Genomic DNA, 13,616 nt, shown 5'->3' on the forward strand with positions numbered 1-13,616 from the left:
AGTTTCTTTAATAGTTATTGGACAATTTAATTATCACGTTTAGGTTAATTGTATTATTTTTGCTTTCCTAGCAATTAGTCCATTTTATGTGTCAGATTTATGTGCATAGAGTTCACGATATTATTCTTTTGTTATAATTTTGGTGTCAGTGGGTTCTGTTTTTTATACCCTTGTTTTATATGTCATACTGATCATTTGTCTTATTTTTTCTGGTTAATTGTTTCTAGAAGTTTGTCAATTTTATTCTTTTCATGCAGCTTTCTTTTACTGGATTTTTTAAAAATTGTTTTCTGTTTCCAATTTCATTGATTTCTGCTCTTGAGTTTTCCTTCTGCTGAAGTTGGGTTTATTGTGCTCTCATGCTTTTTTTTAATGTTTATTTTTGAGAGAGAAGGACAGAGCGCGAGCTGGGGAGGGGCAGAGAGGGAGATGCAGAAACCGAAGCAGACTCCAGGCTCTGAGCTGTCAGTACAGACCCCAATGCAGAGCTCAAACCCATGAACCATGAGATGATGACCTGAGCCAAAGTCAGATGTTTAACCAGCTGAGCCACCCAGACGCCCCTATTGATTTGAGACATTTTTTTTCTTTTCTAAAGTAAACATTTAGTGCTATAAATTTCTCAGCACTCCTTTAGCTGTATTATACAAATTGTGTATCAAGTCACTAAAACAGATTCTTCATTTATATTTCCTAATGTATCTCCTCCATGATAGATTACAGTATGTGATCTTGAAGAAATGTATTTAAAACATAACTATTTACTTAATACTCACTAGTTGGTAGATACCTGTGCAATTCTCAAGCTATTTAATAGCACAGCCTTTAATTTTCCTAGAGTGGTTTGAACACTTAGCCAAGCATTCAACTAAGTACTAGAAAAGTAATTATGAACAAAATATAGAATGTCTGCTTTCAGGAAGTTCAGCATTCTAGGGGGAAATTAAAATTAAATTTTATAAGCAAATACAGCTCTGCAAAATGATAAGCACCAGGAAGCAAAATTATACAATGCAGTTTTTCTAATTGCAGTACTTGACTTCAGGGAGCTTAATGAAACCTTTCCATTTAAAAAAAAAAAATGGTGCTATTTGTTGAGGCTGGGTCGGGGAGGGGTTCACTAGACTACTTTTTTTTTTAAATTTTTTAAATATTTATTTATTTTGTTTGTTTTGTTTTTAACTTTATTTCTTAAAATTTATATCCAAATTAATATATAGTGAAGCAACGACTTTTTTTTCAATATATGAAATTTATTGTCAAATTGATTTCCATACAACACCCAGTGTTCATCCCAAAAGGTGCCCTCCTCAATACCCATCACCCACCCTCCCCTCCCTCCCACCCCCCATCAACCCTCAGTTTGTTCTCAGTTTTTAACAGTCTCTTATGCTTTGGCTCTCTCCCACTCTAACCTCTTTTTTTTTTTTTCCCCACCCCTCCCCCATGGGTTTCTGTTAAGTTTCTCAGGATCCACATAAGAGTGAAAACATATGGTATCTGTCTTTCTCTGTATGGCTTATTTCACTTAGCATCACACTCTCCAGTTCCATCCACGTTGCTACAAAGGGCCATATTTCATTCTTTCTCATTGCCACGTAGTACTCCATTGTGTATACAAACCACCATTTCTTTATCCATTCATCAGTTGATGGACATTTAGGCTCTTTCCATAATTTGGATATTGTGGAGAGTGCTGCTATAAACATTGGGGGACAAGTGCCCCTATGCATCAGCACTCCTGTATCCCTTGGGTAAATTCCTAGTAGTGCTGTTGCTGGGTCATAGGGTCGGTCTATTTTTAATTTTCTGAGGAACCTCCACACTGTTTTCCAGAGTGGCTGCACCAGTTTGCATTCCCACCAACAGTGCAAGAGGGTTGCCGTTTCTCCACATCCTTTCCAGCATCTGTAGTCTCCTGATTTGTTCATTTTGGCCACTCTGACTGGCGTGAGGTGATATCTGGGTGTGGTTTTGATTTGTATTTCCCTGATGAGCGACATTGAGCATCTTTTCATGTGCCTGTTGGCCATCCGGATGTCTTCTTTAGAGAAGTGTCTATTCATGTTTTCTGCCCATTTCTTCACTGGGTTGTTTTTCAGGTGTGGAGTTTGGTGAGCTCTTTATAGATTTTGGATACTAGCCCTTTGTCCGATATGTCATTTGCAACTATCTTTTCCCATTCCGTTGGTTGCCTTTTAGTTTTGTTGGTTGTTTCCTTTGCTGTGCAGAAGCTTTTTATCTTCATAAGGTCCCAGTAATTCATTTTTGCTTTTAATTCCCTTGTCTTTGGGGATGTGTCAAGTAAGAGATTGCTATAGCTGAGGTCAGAGAGGCCTTTTCCTGCTTTCTCCTCTAGGGTTTTGATGGTTTCCTGTCTCATATTCAGGTCCTTTATCCATTTTGAGTTTATTTTTGTGAATGGTGTGAGAAAGTGGTCTAGTTTCCACCTTCTGCATGTTGCTGTCCAGTTCTCCCAGCACCATTTGTTAAAGAGACTGTCTTTTTTCCATTGGATGTTCTTTCCTACTTTGTCAAAGATGAGTTGGCCATACATTTGTGGGTCTCGTTCTGGGGTTTCTATTCTATTCCATTGGTCTATGTGTCTGTTTTTGTGCCAATACCATTGCTGTCTTGATGATGACAGCTTTGTAGTAGAGGCTAAAGTCTGGGATTGTGATGCCTCCTGCTTTGGTCTTCTTCTTCAAAATTCCTTTGGCTATTCGGGGCCTTTTGTGGTTCCATATGAATTTTAGGATTGCTTGTTCTAGTTTCAAGAAGAATGCTGGTGCAATTTTGATTGTGATTGCATTGAATGCGTAGATAGCTTTGGGTAGTATTGACATTTTGACAATATTTATTCTTCCAATCCATGAGCAGGGAATGTCTTTCCATTTCTTTATACCTTCTTCAGTTTCCTTCATAAGCTTTCTATAGTTTTCAGCATACAGATCTTTTACATCTTTGGTTAGATTTATTCCTAGGTATTTTATGCTTCTTCGTGCAACTGTGAATGGGATCAGTTTCTTTGTCTTCCTGTTGCTTCATTGTTAGTGTATGAGAATGCAACTGCTTTCTGTACATTGATTTTGTATCCTGCGACTTTGCTGAATTCATGTATCAGTTCTAGCAGACTTTTGGTGGAGTCTATCGGATTTTCCATGTATAGTATCATGTCATCTGCAAAAAGTGAAAGCTTGACTTCATCTTTGCCAATTTTGATGCCTTTGATTTCCTTTTGTTGTCTGATTGCTGATGCTAGAACTTCCAACAGTATGTTAAACAACAGTGGTGAGAGTGGGCATCCCTGTCGTGTTCCTGATCTCAGGGAAAAAGCTCTCAGTTTTTCCCCATTGAGGATGATGTTAGCTGTGGGCTTTTCATATATGGCTTTTATGATGTTTAAGTATGTTCCTTCTATCCCGACTTTCTCAAGGGTTTTTATTAAGAAAGGGTGCTGAATTTTGTCAAAGGCCTTTTCTGCATCGATTGACAGGATCATATGGTTCTTATCTTTTCTTTGATTAATGTGATGTATCACGTTGATTGATTTGCGAATGTTGAACCAGCCCTGCATCCCAGGAATGAATCCCACTTGATCATGGTGAATAATTCTTTTTATATGCTGTTGAATTCGATTTGCTAGTATCTTATTGAGAATTTCTGCATCCATATTCATCAGGGATATTGGCCTGTAGTTCTCTTTTTTTACTGGGTCTCTGTCTGGTTTAGGAATCAAAGTAATACTGGCTTCATAGAATGAGTCTGGAGGTTTTCCTTCCCTTTCTATTTCTTGGAATAGCTTGAGAAGGATAGGTATTATCTCTGCTTTAACCTTTTATTTATTTTTGAGACAGAGAGAGACAGAGCATGAACGGGGGAGGGGCAGAGAGAGAGGGAGACACAGAATCGGAAGCAGGCACCAGGCTCTGAGCCATCAGCCCAGAGCCCGACGTGGGGCTCAAACTCACGGACCACGAGATCGTGTCCTGAGCCGAAGTCGGACGTTTAACCGACTGAGCCACCCAGGCGCCCCTATCTCTGCTTTAAACGTCTGGTAGAACTCCCCTGGGAAGCCATGTGGTCCTGGACTTTTATTTGTTGGGAGATTTTTGATAACTGATTCAATTTCTTCGCTGGTTATGGGTTTGTTCAAGGTTTCTATTTCCTCCTGATTGAGTTTTCGAAGAGTGTGGGTGTTTAGGAATTTGTCCATTTCTTCCAGGCTGTCCAGTTTGTTGGCCTATAATTTTTCATAGTATTCCGTGATAATTGTTTGTATTTCTGAGGGACTGGTTGTAATAATTCCATTTTCATTGATGATTTTTTCTATTTGGGTCATCTCCCTTTTCTTTTTGAGAAGCCTGGCTAGAGGTTTATCAATTTTGTTTATTTTTTCAAAAAACCAACTCTTGGTTTCGTTGATCTGCTCTACAGTTTTTTTAGATTCTATATTGTTTATTTCTGCTCTGATCTTTATTATTTCTCTTCTTCTGCTGGGTTTGGGGTGTCTTTGCTGTTCTGCTTCTATTTCCTTTAGGTGTGCTGTTAGATTTTGTATTTGGGATTTTTCTTGTTTCTTGAGATAGGCGTGGATTGCAATGTATTTTCCTCTCAGGACTGCCTTCGCTGCATCCCAAAGCATTTGGATTGTTGTATTTTCATTTTCATTTGTTTCCATATATTTTTTAATTTCTTCTCTAATTGCCTGGTTGACCCATTCATTCTTTAGTACGGTGTTCTTTAACCTCCATGCTTTTGGAGGTTTTCCAGACTTTTTCCTGTGGTTGATTTCAAGCTTCATAGCATTGTGGTCTGAAAGTATGCATGGTATAATTTCAATTCTTGTATAATTATGAAGGGCTGTTTTGTGACCCAGTATGTGATCTGTGTTGGAGAATGTTCCATGTGCACTCTAGAAGAAAGTATATTCTGTTGCTTTGGGATGCAGAGTTCAAAATATATCTGTCAAGTCCATCTGATCAATGTATCATTCAGGGCCCTTGTTTCTTTATTGACTGTGTGTCTAGATGCTCTATCCATTTCTGTAAGTGGAGTGTTAAAGTCCCCTGCAATTACCACATTCTTATCAATAAGGTTGCTTATGTTTGTGAGTAATTGTTTTATATATTTGGGGGCTCCCGTATTCGGCGATAGACATTTGTAATTGTTAGCTCTTCCTGCTGGATAGACCCTGTAATTATTATATAATGACCTTCTTCATCTCTTGTTACAGTCTTTAATTTAAAGTCTAGTTTGTCTGATATAAGTATGGCTACTCCAGCTTTCTTTTGGCTTCCAGTAGCATGATAAATAGTTCTCCATCCCCTCACTTTCAATCTGAAAGTGTCCTCAGGTCTAAAATGAGTCTCTTGTAGCCAGCAAATAGATGCGTCTTGTTTTTTTATCATTCTGATACCCTATGTCTTTTGGTTGGCGCATTTAGTCCATTTACATTCAGTGTTATTATTGAAAGATATGGGTTTAGAGTCATTGTGATGTCCGTAGGTTTCATGCTTGTAGCGATGTCTCTGGTACTTTGTCTCACAGGATCCCCTTTAGGATCTCTTGTAGGGCTGGTTTAGTGGTGACGAATTCCTTCAGTTTTTGTTTGTTTGGGAAGACCTTTATCTCTCCTTCTATTCTAAATGACAGACTTGCTGGATAGAGGATTCTCGGCTGCATATTTTTTCTGTTCATCACATTGAAGATTTCCTGCCATTCCTTTCTGGCCTGCCAAGTTTCAGTAGACAGATCCGTCACGAGTCTTATCGGTCTCCCTTTATATGTTAAAGCACATTTATCCCTAGCTGCTTCAGAATTCTCTCTTTATCCTTGTATTTTGCCAGTTTCACTATGCAATGTCATGCAGAAGATTGATTCAAGTTACGTCTGAAGGGAGTTCTCTGTGCCTCTTGGATTACAATGCCTTTTTCCTTCCCCAGATCAGGGAAGTTCTCAGCTATGATTTCTTCAAGTACACCTTCAGCACCTTTCCCTCTCTCTTCCTCCTCTGAATACCAATAATGCGTAGATTATTTCTTTTTAGTGCATCACTTAGTTCTCTAATTTTCCCCTCATACTCCTGGATTCTTTTATCTGTCTTTTTCTCAGCTTACTCTTTTTCCATAATATTATGTTCTAGTTCACCTATTCTCTCCTCCGCCTCTTCAATCCAAGCTGTGGTCGTTTCCATTTATTTTGCACCTCGTTTATAGCGTTTTTCAGCTCCTCCTGACTATTCCTTAGTCCCTTGATCTCTGTAGCAATAGATTCTCTGCTGTCCTCTATACTTTTTTCAAGCCCAGCGATTAATTTTAAGAGTATTATTCTAAATTCACTTTCTGTTATATTATTTAAATCCTTTTTGATCAGTTCATTAGCTGTTGTTATTTCCTGGAGATTCTTTTGAGGGGAATTCTTCCGTTTGGTCATTTTTGATAGTCCCTGGAGTGGTGTGGACCTGCAGGGCACTTCCCCTGTGCTGTGGTGTATAACTGGATTTGGTAGGCGGGGCCAAGTCAGACCTGATGTCTGCCCCCAGCCCACCGCTGGGGCCACAGTCAGACTGGTGTGTGCCTTCCCCTCTCCTAGGGGCGGGATTCACTGTGGGGTGGCGTGGCCCGTCTGGGCTGCTTGCACACTGCCAGGCTTGTGGTGCTGGGGATCTGGCGTATTAGCTGGAGTGGGTAGGCAAGGTGATTGGAGGGAGGAGGGGCAGGCTTAGCTCGCTTCTCCTTAGGTGATCCACTTCAGGAGGGGCCCTGTGGCAGCGGGAGGGAGTCAGACCCGCTGCCGGAGGGGTGGCTCTGCAGAAGCACAGCCTTAGGTGTTTGCGCGGAGCAAGCAAGTTCCCTGGCAGGAACTGGTTCCCTTTGGGATTTTGGCTGGGGGATGGGCGAGGGAGATGGGGATGGGCGAGGGAGATGGCGCTGGTGAGCTCCTTTGTTCCCCGCCAAACTGAGCTCTGTCCTCCCGGGGCTCAGCAACTCTCCCTCCCGTTGTCCTCCAGCCTTCCTGCTCTCTGAGCAGAGCTGTTAACTTATGACCTCCCAGATGCTAAGTCCCACTTGCTGTCGGAACACACTCTGTCTGGCCCCTCCACTTTTGCAAGCCAGATTCGGGGGCTCTGCTTGGCCGGCGGGCTGCCCCTGTGCCCCAGCTCCCTCCCGCCAGTCCATGTAGCGCGCACCGCCTCTCCGCCCTCCCTACCCTCTTCCATGGGCCTCTCATCTGCGCTTTGCTCCAGAGACTCTATCCTGCTAGTCTTCTGGCGGTTTTCTGGGTTATTTAGGCAGGTGTAGGTGGAATCTAAGTGATCAACAGGACGCGCAGTGAACCCAGCATCCTCCTACACCGCCATCTTCCCTAGAAAGCAAAATTTTAGTAGATTCCTTAATGCCCTTACCCTTTTAGACCATCCCTCCTCCCACAGCCCTTCCAGCAACCCTCAGTTTGTTCTCCATATTTATGAGTCTCTTTTGTTTTGTCCCCCTCCCTGTTTTTATATTATTTTTGTTCCCCTTCCCTTATGTTCATCTGTTTTGTCTCTTAAAGTCCTCATATGAGTGAAGTCATATGATTTTTGTCTTTCTCTGACTAATTTCTCTTAGCATAATACCCTCCAGTTCCATCCACATAGTTGCAAATGGCAAGATTTCATTCTTTTTGATTTCCGAGTAATACTCCATTGTATACCACATTTTCTTTATCCATTCATCCACCGATGGACATTTGGGCTCTTTCCATACTTTGGCTACTGTTGATAGTGCTGCTATAAACATGGGGGTGCATGTGTCCCTTCGAAACAGCACACCTGTATCCCTTGGATAAATGCCTAGTAGTGCAATTGCTGGGTTGTAGGGTAGTTCTATTTTTAGTTTTTTGAGAAAACTCCATACTGTTTTCCAGAGTGGCTGCACCAGCTTGCATTGCCACCAACAATGCAAAAGAGATCCTCTTTCTCCACATCCTCACCAACATCTGTTGTTGCCTGAGTTGTTAATGTTAGCCATTCTGACAGGTGTGAAGTGGTATCTCATTGTGGTTTTGATTTCTATTTCCCTAATGATGAGTGATGTTGAGCATTTTTTCATGTGTCAGTTGGCCATCTGGATGTCTTCTTTGGAGGAGTGTCTATTCATGTCTTTCTGCCATTTCTTCACAGGATTATTTGATTTTTGGGTGTTGAGTTTACTACGTTCTTTGTAGATTTTGGATACTAACTCTTTATCTGATATGTCATTTGCAAATACCTTCTCCCATTCCTTCAGTTGCCTCTTAGTTTTGCTGATTGTTTCCTTTGCTGTGCAGAAGGTTTTTATTTTGATGAGGTCCCAGTAGTTGATTTTTGCTTTTGTTTCCCTTGCCTCCGGAGATGTGTTGAGTAAGAAATTGCTGCAGGCAAGATCAGAGAGGTTTTGCCTGCTTTCTCCTCAAGGATTTTGATGGCTTCCTGTCTTACATTGAGGTCTTTCATCCACTTCGAGTTTATTTTTGTGTATGGTGTAAGAAAGTGGTCCAGGTTCATTTTTCTGCATGTCGCTGTCCAGTTTTCCCAGCACCACTTGCTGAAGAGACTGTCTTTATTCCATTGGATATTCTTTCCTGCTTTGTCAAAGATTAGTTGCCCATACGTTTGTGGTTCCATTTCTGGATTCTCTACTCTATTCCACTGATCTGAGTGTCTGTTCTTCTGCCAGTACCTTACTGTCTTGATGATTACAGCTTTGTAGTATAGCTTGAAATCTGGGATTGTGATGCCTCCTGCTTTGGTTTTCTTTTTCAAGATTGCCTTGGCTATTCGGGGTCTTTTCTGGTTCCATACAAATTTTAGGATTATTTGTTTTAGCTCTGTAAAGAATGCTGGTGTTACTGTCATAGGGATCACGTTGAATATATAGATTGCTTTGGGTAGCATTGACATTTTCACAATATTTGTTCTTCCTATCCAGGAGCATGGAATATTTTTCCATTTCTTTGTGTCTTCTTAAATTTCTTTCATCAGCTTTCTATAGTTTTCAGCATACAGATTTTTCACCTCTTTGGTTAGATTTATTCCTAGGTATTTTATGGTTTTTGGTACAACTGTAAATGGAATCGATTCCTTGACTTCTCTTTCTGTCGCTTCATTGTTGGTGTATAGGAATGCAACCGATTCCTATGAATTGATTTTATATCCTGCAACTTTGCTGAATTCATGAATCAGTTCTAGCAGTTTTTTGGTGGAAGCTTGTAGGTTTTCCTTATAGAGTATCATGTCACCTGTGAAGAGGGAAAGTTTGACCTCCTCCTGGCCAATTTGGATGCCTTTTATTTCTTTGTGTTGTCTGATTGCAGAGGCTAAGACTTCCAATACTACGTTGAATAACAGTGGCGAGAGTGGACATCCCTGTCTTATTCCTGTCCTTAGGGGGAAAACTCTCAGTTTTTCCCCATTGAGGATGATATTAGCGTTGGGTTGCTCGTATATGGCTTTTATGATCTCGAGGTATGATCCTTCTATCCCTACTCTCTTGAGGGTTTTTATCATCATCTATTGAGAGGATCATATGGTTCTTGTCCTTTCTTTTATTAATGTGATGAATCACGTTAATTGTTTTGTGGATATTGAACCAGCCCTGCATCCCAGGTATAAATCCCACTTGGTCGTGGTGAATAATTTTTTTAATGTATTGTTGGATCCGGTTGGCTAATATCTTGTTGAGGATTTTTGCATCCATGTTCATCAGGGAAATTGGTCTATAGTTCTCCTTTTTAGTGGGGTCTCTGTCTGGTTTTGGAATCAGGGTAATGCTGGCTTCAGAGAAAGAGTTTGGAAGTTTTCCTTCCATTTCTATTTTTTGGAACAGTTTCAAGAGAATAGATGTTAACTCTTCCTAAATGTTTGGTAGAATTCCCCTGGAAAGCCATCTGGCACTGGACTCTTGTTTTTTGGCAGACTTTTGATTACTAATTCAATTTCCTTACTGGTTATGGGTCTGTTCAAATTTTCTATTTCTTCCTGTTTCAGTTTTGGTAGTGCATATGTTTCTAGGAATTTGTCCATTTCTTCCACATTGCCCATTTTGTTGGCATATAATTGCTCATAATATTCTCATATTATTGTTTTTATTTCTGTTGTGTTGGTTGTGATTTCTCCTCTTTCATTCTTGATTTTACTTACTTGGGTCCTTTCCTTTTTCTTCTTGATCAAACTGGCTAGTGGTTTATCAATTTTGTTAATTCTTTCAAAGAACCAGCTTTTGGTTTCATTGACCTACTGGGTTTTTTTTGTTTTTTGTGTTTTTTTTGTTGTTGTTGTTGTTTTTTTGTTTTGGTTTGGTTTTAATAACATTGATTTTTGCTCTAATCTTTATTATTTCCTGTCTTCTGCTGGTTTTGGGTTTTATTTGCTGTTCTTTTTCCAGCTCCTTAAGGTATAAGGTTAGGTTGTGTATATGAGATCTTTCTTCCTTTTTTAGGAAGACCTGGATTGCTGTACACTTTCCTCTTATGGCCACTTTTGCTGTGTCCAAGAGGTTTTGGGTTGTGGTGTTATCATTTTCATTGACTTCCATATACTTTTTAATTTCTTCTTTAACTGCTTGGTTAGCCCATTCATTCTTTAGTAGGATATTCTTCAGTCTCCAAGTGTTTGTTACCTTTCCAAATTTTTTCCTGTGGTTGATTTCGAGTTTCATAGCATTGTGGTGTGAAAATATGCATGGTATGATCTTGATCTTTTTGTACTTACTTAGGGCTGATTTGTGTCCCAGTATATGGTCTATTCTGGAGAACGTTCCATGTGCACTGGAGAAGAATGTATATTCTGCTGCTTTAGGATGAAATGTTCTGAATATATCCATTAAGTTCATCTGGTCCAGTGTGTCATTCAAAGCCATTGTTTCCTTGTTGATTTTTTGATTAAATGATCTGTCCATTGCTGTGAGTGGGGTGTTGAAGTCTCCTACTATTATGGTATTACTATTGATGAGTTTCTTGATGTTTGTGATTAATTGATTTATATATTTGGGTGCTGCCACATTTGGCGCATAAATGTTTACAATTGTTAGGTATTCTTGGTCTATAGACCCCTTGATTATGATATAATGCCCTTCTGCATCTCTTAATACAGTCTTTATTTTAAAGATTAGATTGTCTGATATAAGTATGGCTGCTCCAGTTTTCTTTTGTTGACCGTTAGCATGATAGATGGTTCTCCATCCCCTTATTTTCAATCTGTAGGTGTCTTTAGGTCTAAAGTGGGTCTCTTGTAAGCAGCATGTAGATGGATCTTGTTTTCTTATCCATTCTGTTACCCTATGTCTTTTAATTGTAGCATTGAGTCCATTGACGTTTAGAGTTAGTACTGAAAGATGTGAATTTATTGTCATTATGATGCTTATAGAGTTGGAGTTTTTGGTGGTGTTCTCTGGTCCTTTCTAATCTTTTGTTGCTTTTGGTATTTATTTATTTATTTATTTATTTATCTATCTATCTATCTATTTTTCATCTTTTGTCTCCTCAGAGAGTCCCCCTTAATATTTCTTGCAGGGCTGGTATAGTGGTCACAAACTTCTTTAATTTTTGTTTGTCTGGAAAACTTTTTCTCTCTCCTTCTATTTTGAATGACAGCCTTGCTGGGTAAAGAATTCTTGGCTGCATATTTTTCTGATTCAGCACACTGAATATATCCCGCCACTCCTTTCTGTCCTGCCAAGTTTTTGTGGATAGGTCTGCTGCAAACCTGATCTGTCTTCCCTTATAGGTTAGGGACTTTTTTTCCCCTTCCTGCTTTCATGATTCTCTCCTTGCCTGAGAATTTTGTGAATTGGACTATGATACGCCTTGTTGATGGTCGGTTTTTGTTGAATTTAATGGGAGTCCTCTGTGCTTCCTGGATCTTGATGTCTGTGTCTTTCCCCAGGTTAGGAAAGTTTTCTGCTACGATTTGCTCACATAACCCTTCTACTCCTATTTCTCTCTCTTCCTCCTCTGGGAAACTTATGATTCTGATGTTGTTCCTTTTTAATGAGTCACTGATTTCTCTAATTCTTAAATTGTGCTCTTTTGCCTTAATCTCCCTCTTTTTTTCTGCTTCATTATTCTCTATAAGTTTGTCCTCTATATCACTGATTCTCTGTTCTCCCTTGTCTATCCTTGCTGCCACTGCATCCATCTGTGATTACAGCTCAGTTATAGCATTTTTAATTTCATTCTGGCTATTTTTTACTTCTTTTATCTCTGCAGAAAGGGATTCCAATCTATTTTTGACTCCAGCTAGTATTCTTATCGTGATTCTAAATTCTGGTTCAGACATCTTGCTGATGTCAGTTAAATTCCTGGCTGTCGTTTCTTTGTGCTCTTTCTTTTGTGGTGAATTCCTTCGTTTTGTCATTTTGAAGGGAGAAAAGGAATTAATGAGGTAGAAAAATTGAAATTTAAAAAATTAAAACAAAAAATATTAAAATTAAAAACACACACACAGAAAAATCAAATAGATGATGCTAGATCCTAGTTGTGGTTTGGTCTGGGTGTAGAAAGTGATTTGACAGATTAGAGAAACAAAAAAAGAGGGGGAGAGAAATGAAAAAAAGAAAAAAAAGTAAATCGTTTGATAATTTGAAAAAATAAATACACTAAAGTAGACTAAAATACACAAAAGTAGAGAATATAGTAGAAAAAAATTATAGAAAATTATTTTTAATAACAATTAAAAAGAAATATGAACTTTTTTGTTTTCTGTATTTAAGAAAAAAGAAATGAAAAAGAAAAAAGATTAAAAAAAAAAAAGGAAAAAAATTGTGTGAAAATTTGAAAAAGTGAATACACTGTAGCAGACTGAAATAAAATGATGGGAGTAAGATAGAATTTGAAAAAAATTACACAAAAGCAAAAAATATAGTAATAAAAATTAAATAAAAATATTTTTAAAAGAAATTGAAAGTAAAAATGAAGTTTTTCCCTTTCTGCATTCAAGAAAAAAAAAATGAAAAAGAGAAAAAAAGAAAAAAAAATTGTTTGAAAATTTGAAAAGGTGAGTACTGAAGTAGACTAAAATAAAATGATGGAAGTAAAGTAGAATTTGAAAAAATTTACACAAAAGTAAAAAATATAGTAATAAAAATTAAAGACAGATGTTTTTAATAAAAATTGAAAATAAAAATGAGTTTTTTCTCTTTCTGTATTCAAGAAAAAGAAAAGAATTGTAAAAGAGAAAAAAGAAAGGAAAAAAAAAATTGAATAGATGAACCTAACAGATTGAAGTAGGACTGAAATTGCTTCATTTTCCCCTAGAGGTCAGTCCATGTAGCTCTTTATAGTCCATAAATTAAGCTGTCAGTGAGGTTTGTGTTTCTGAACAGCGAAGTTGGCCCAGTTGGGCAGGGTTCAGTGTAACAGCTCCGCTCTCCCCTAGATGGCGCTGCTAGCCTACTGGGGTGGATTGTTGCGGTGCTTGTCGGTGCGCATGCGCAGGAGCGGTGAAAAATGGTGCCACCCAGCCACCCAGTCTGTTTTCCCAGATCAGCAATCGCACACTGGTCCCTTCCTCTTCAGCTCTTGTCCACTCCCCGCTTTTCCACTCTCCGTGACCAGGCCCCAGGCAGTACCTCTCTCCCAAGTTTTGTCTCAGA

General features: G+C 38.9%; 2 protein-coding genes across 2 annotated transcripts in view; one reads left to right on the plus strand and one right to left on the minus strand.

Annotated features, from left to right (window-relative positions):
• The window catches only part of LOC106971489 (zinc finger protein 782), a 75,316-nt gene that overhangs the window by 25,774 nt on the left and 35,926 nt on the right, over positions 1-13,616 (plus strand). The gene's annotated exons all lie outside the window — the stretch shown is intronic.
• Positions 1-13,616, minus strand: part of LOC128312272 (F-box/WD repeat-containing protein 2-like) — a 40,995-nt gene that overhangs the window by 1,653 nt on the left and 25,726 nt on the right.

The sequence above is a fragment of the Acinonyx jubatus genome, chromosome D4 (genome assembly GCF_027475565.1).
Source record: "Acinonyx jubatus isolate Ajub_Pintada_27869175 chromosome D4, VMU_Ajub_asm_v1.0, whole genome shotgun sequence".
Taxonomy (NCBI): domain Eukaryota; kingdom Metazoa; phylum Chordata; class Mammalia; order Carnivora; family Felidae; genus Acinonyx; species Acinonyx jubatus.